Genomic DNA, 6,000 nt, shown 5'->3' with positions numbered 1-6,000 from the left:
GTTCAAGATTGGGGCTATGACTATATCTACTTGAGACATAAAAAGATCACCACAAAAATAAGCATAAAAGACCATAGCTATAGAGATGTGAATAGAACTCCTTTAGAAGAAATTGACTCTACTATAGTCAATGGGAAAGAGATACCTACGTGGCTACAAACCAAACAAGAACTTTGGATGTGTGGTGCTTTGAAGTGTGGAAGCTGAGTGAAGGAGGATTGCATCCTAGAAAGATCAATGGACGATGAAGCTTAAATACCGAAACCCTTTCTAGAGCAATTACTTGAGCCATTTGGATGGACTCAAATATTGGCAACCTTGGATGTGTGTGTAGATGAGCTAACTCCAACCAAGTTTTGTGATGAAGAAGGCTACGACCTAGTTTCGTGTTTTATGTTGAAAGTGCTGAGAATGCTAATGAGATTTGTGAGAACGAAAATAGAGGGACAAATAGCTATGTCATGGAGGATGCTACACAAACACAAACTAGGAGAGCAATACAACCATGTGGAGATGTCATCATTGACATACTTGAAGAGTCAACAACATCTACTCCAAAGAAACTAACTTCAAATGATGCAGAGTTGAAAGTACATAAAGAATCACATGTGTAAAGCTCCGCATCAACAGATGTTCTACAAACTCGAGATCAACGGAAGAATGAGGAAGAAGCCAAAGATGAAAAATATCCCACATTGATCAAATTCAATTTATGCGGACAAACAGGGCTCAAGGTTACATGTTCGGCCGCAGTTGATCCTTATGCTACTAAGAATATAATGTCATATGGCACTTGGATAATGATGGGAAAGCCGACAATTAAAGAAGTGGAGGAAAGAGTATACACCAGTGCCAAAACACCAATCCCAAGTTTTGGCATAGCGGAGGCAATACTCAAGTTGAGTCATGGGGAGTTCAAAGACAACTTCAACATAGTTGACTCACATCACATCAAAGAAAGTCTAGTCCTAACAAAGAGTTGGAAGAATATCTTCTTCGGGCAACAACAAAAAGCATCAACAACAACAACAAAGACGGTCCAAGAGACATCAACAAAAAAGACACAACCTTCTGCAGCAGAAAAAGCTAAGGCCAAACTAAACATTGAAGAAGATCATCCTCGCAAGTCAGTTTTACCTTGGACAAGCCCACATCAAAGCTCAAGCAGAGCCTCTACGTCAAGAACGAAATTTACAACAATGCAATGGATCCCTAAACAAAAGGTTTTGCAACCTGAATCTTCATCGCAGCAAAGTCTCCAAAAGAAGCAAAGAAATGTCAAGCAGGTGTTGGTATCCAAGGAACACATTAAAGTCAAAGATCCAATTTGGATACACTCTCAAGAACAATCTCAACAACAAAAGGCGATAGGGTGGGTGGCCTCAAATGATGTTGGCCAAAAAGCCCAAGGTAACGGCATGGAACTTCTCACCCTTACAAAGAAACCCCACAAAGAACAAGCCGAGCATTCAATGCAAGACAACCAACTCAACTAGGAGAAGAAGAAGAAAAATAAAAGAGCTTCAAAGAAGCAAACAATACAACAAATATGAGTATCAAAGTCAGAGATTTATCAAGTTACCCAACAAGGCCAAATGAAGACAAAGAATAGAATGGTTCCCGTCAAGCTACTTGAAGCACAAGGATTCTATGAAGGTAACACCCAAATATGGTTACCTAAAGTAGTTGCTCAACATAGAGACACTAAGACCAACCAACTAGCAAAGGACCCCACACAAAGACAATCAACAACAACAAAGAGCCAATGGAGACTAAGCACAACCAAGGGAGAAACAACCTCAAAATGGATCCCTCATCTTCTACTACAAAAGCAAGGCTTTTACATTGGTAATAGCCAAGTATGGATACGAAAGCCTAGTGTCCATCAAGTCAAGGGAGCAACTCATGAAGCAAGAACAAAGTGGGTCCCAGAACCACTGTTGAAAATTCAGGCTTCTCACAAAGAAGAAAAAGTAAAGGTACAATGCGGCCTCCTTACGGAACATCCCATGTAACAAAAGAAGCTAGAGGAGTCAAAGTATGCCAACTTACTTGAGAAGATGGTGGCATCCAAATACCAAAGCAATGATAGAGGCCTTAATCTCAAGAACTTATGGCATTGGGTTTCAGGCCATGAACAGGTAAGTCCAAGTCGCCATTAAAAATACATGGCATAAAAGTCAAGAGTCGGGTAGTTGAGCTACTAAATGAGCAAGGTATTAGTCCCAAAGCTTCAAGTAATATTCTCTGTGGTCTAAGAGTCTTAGCTATTCTAGGTACTGCTCAAGGTGGAGGAGTTGAGCATATTTATGTTGTGTCGCTCATGCTGGTATAGGTGAGCATAAGAGTCCAAGTCTATGTATTTTAAGTTTGGTAAAGTGAAGAAGAGAGTCCAAAAGACACTCACGCACTATGCACACTGAGTAATGAGTGGAGAAGCTTCAACATAAAAAAACCTTCTTGGAAATGTGGAAGCTATTGAGATGTCCTTGGATATCACATGTGCTACATTTGTTCCTTGAAGCACCCAACAACTCATTTTTCACACCGCATGATTTTCTTGAAAGAACTCTTGTGTGCATATAGAGTGTCCCATAATTAGCACTTGCATTACGCACTCTTACTTTATTTCTCCCAAGCACTCACCTTGCATGAACATGTACTCAACTTCCAAGTGTTCAACCCCAATAAGAGCGTATACCAAAGGCATTTTTTCCCACTGGGTTTTTTCCTTTGGTCATTCAGGTTCTAGACCCTAATTTAAAAACACCAATCACTATTCTATTGTATATATTCCTTCCATCAAATGAAACCAATAAAGAATTTGTTACACGATCTTCAAAGAGATAAAGTGGGGACACATTGTTCTCAACTACGCTTTGACAAGAGTAGATCTTATCTTCAAAGATACCAACAAAGCTCTATTGACAAAGTGGCAAAGAAAATCAAATTGGAGATGCCAGTGCACACATGTCAAAGTCTCAAACATTTTGAGATACGAGCTCCAATAAAAAGTCAACTGCACCAGGAGGCAATGTATCCAAAGAAGCAGGTATCATCGACCAATTGCACAAATGGAAAGGTAAAGCAGGATGTGCAACAACATGCACAAATGCCTCGTCCACAACATCCAAATCACAAAGAACACATGTTCATCAATCAAAGGCAAATGGGCACCCCATTTGAACAAGCAAAACATGCCAGATATAACTCAATCAAGGAAGGGGGGAGTCTCATCAACAAGAAGACCAGACTACAAATGGTCGTGTCAAGGGACGACATGAGCTAGGAAGGGGGGAGTGTTTGGAGGTGATAACAACATACAAGTGTCCACCTAGCCAAGGCGCCCGTTGGGTCAGCCGGCCAAAGTTTTGATGTGGTCACATTATTTTTCCGATGTTTAATACATCAAACCCTGTAAAAGCCTAATATCAATCGTCTATGTCAAGTCTAAGTCAAAGATGTAATTTTTCCAATGATGTATGTAAAGGTCCATGAGAAGTTGGCCGCCGGCCACTTTAGAAAGCCCTACGTATATAATACACTAAGGTTAGTGGGAAAGGGGGATTATTTTTTGAAGATAAGTGACTATTGCGTTATGCACAGAGAGCGACCTCTTGGCTCCAACTTGTAATCATCGCTATTGTGGCTATGGTAATCCAAATTCAGTTTTGTTTATTGCATTGTGTTCTTCTTACTCTGCTCTTTCATTCAAGTGTAAGCATTCAAGATTCGGTGAAGGTTTCAAACGCATCCGTCTAGGCATTAAATCGCTGTTTTGAGTGTTTATATGCGTATTTTATGTTGTTTTGACCCTAGGAGAGACTTTAGGGACCCAAAAAAGACCCTTTAGGATCATCCGTTTACTGTTTTTGCGTACTTTGGGATGAACAATCGCAATCCGTGTACCCATCCAGAATGCTGTGAGACAGTGATAGGATATGCTCCTGATAGTCCCTTGTAGCTTCCCTTCAAGTTTCGTGCAAATCCGATATGATTTGCATGGTAAACAGGCGTGATGACTGTAGAGTTGTGTAGAAGGACATAGGCAGATTACTTGGCTTTAGTGCGTTTGATTTGCTTGTAGAGCTAGTAGTTGCATCTCTTTGAGTTTACTTCATTAGGATTGACACCCTAGTGAGTTTCCATGCCTCATCCGAGTCGCTTCCCTAGTATTGATATTTATGTTGATGCCTGAAGGCTATGCTATGGACGTTCATCGCGGCGACCCGCAAATAGTCCTAAATATAGGCCCTTGCCCCAGTGGCTCTTAGCCATATATAGACCCCTATACTGCAAGTGTGTCCAACACTTTGCTAGGGCCATGCCCTCCTCGTCCTACCCTTGGCATGACATTACTCCCCCCTTGGAGAATCATTTTTGTCCTCAAAAACAAAAGCGATAAGATATTCTTAAGAACACTAATGTTTTCCACAGTGGCACCTCTCAAAGGTCCATCTATTCATGTGACCAATACACAATTTAGTAGGAGGTTCAATAAAATCAAGAAGAACATCTTGATTTTCTACATTGTTGTCCCTTTGTAACCGTTGTGTGTAAACGGTCCATACATAGCGTATAGACTCCATTTAGAACTCACTTGAGTATGGTAAACGAGTTATCACAACTAAGATGTACCCCAAAGAATACATCTTTTCACTTTCCATGAAAGTAACTGGCTGATGTAACTCATCAGCAAAGGATAACTTTGTGACTTGTTATCATTCTTTATCAGTAGACAATCCCACCATAACTGGTGTTCAAGGTTGAGAAGCTGACTTAACATGAGGAGACTAAACTTTGTTGCGAACATGCTTTGTCGTATGTTAAGAAAACACCAAGTAGAGAGATAATTTTTCTAATTGGGTTGCATTGTGCTAACCTACAACTTAGCATATCCTTTGGCGCAGGATCAATACTTGTAAACTGCCTATCCTCTCTGGATAACTCACAGTACTGAGGTGTGTTTTCCCACCGTTTACAAACAGCCCGCCAAAATGATTGGTAAACAAGGATCACAATTTCTTGCAACATGGCTGATTAATCAACTACGTTAGGAGCAACCATCTTGTGAGCTTGATTGAGCTAATCTAGATGCATCCAAACCAAGCTATGACCTCTGATATCAATGTAAGACTGAGGGGAGAGATACTTGCAAATAACCACCCAATCAACCTATATATAGGCCCCTGGCCCTCTGGCTCTTAGTTATATATATAGACCCCTATATTGCAAGTGTGTCTGGCACTTTGCCAGGGCCATGCCCTCCTAGTCCTACCCTTGGCATGACAACGGACATTGTATGGCTAAGTCCCTCTCACCCATAGGTGGAACCATGCGTCCTAGCATCAACTCATCAACCTCTAGCATGAGCATATCAAAGATCTCCATGTCCGTCATCTCTACCTGTGTCTCTAGGGAGTAGACCTGTTCTACCTCTGCTTGCATAGACTCCAATGAGACCTTCTATGTCTCACTAGAGCACTGCCACTCTACCTCTATCTCTACAGAGTCTACTGGCATGTCCTACACAACTGAATGCTCTATCTTATGAGCATGGTGGAGTCATCCGTGAAGGAGACACGTCTCGTCTCTCGCTCAATGCATGACAGCAACAAAACCAAGACTATGTCGGCTTGTACCTCAAATACATAGGATATACCAAGCCACTGCAGGCTTCCTTGGCAATCACTAATGGTCCGCAATGCATTTGAAAAAATAGCTCTCTAAACAGTATGTGACACCCACAACCTACTAACTGTCTCATTGAAATCAGACTTTGTCTCAGCCGAGGAACATATCGCACATTTTGTAGCATATAGACTGCACCACTGTGCAATGACAAGCAAATATCACCTGCACCTGCAACTCCGAACCATCGGCCAAGTGCAGACAACCAAAGTCCCACTAGAGTAGGTGCTAAACCACTCACAATGTGGTGCGTTTTGGAAATAGGGTTGCAGGGAAACACACACAACTTGGAGAAGACAAAGAAGCTCA

Source organism: Adiantum capillus-veneris, chromosome 13 (assembly GCF_014529385.1).
Source record: "Adiantum capillus-veneris isolate H3 chromosome 13, ASM1452938v2, whole genome shotgun sequence".
Classification (NCBI taxonomy): Eukaryota; Viridiplantae; Streptophyta; class Polypodiopsida; order Polypodiales; family Pteridaceae; genus Adiantum; species Adiantum capillus-veneris.
Note: the sequence above shows the minus strand (reverse complement) of the source record.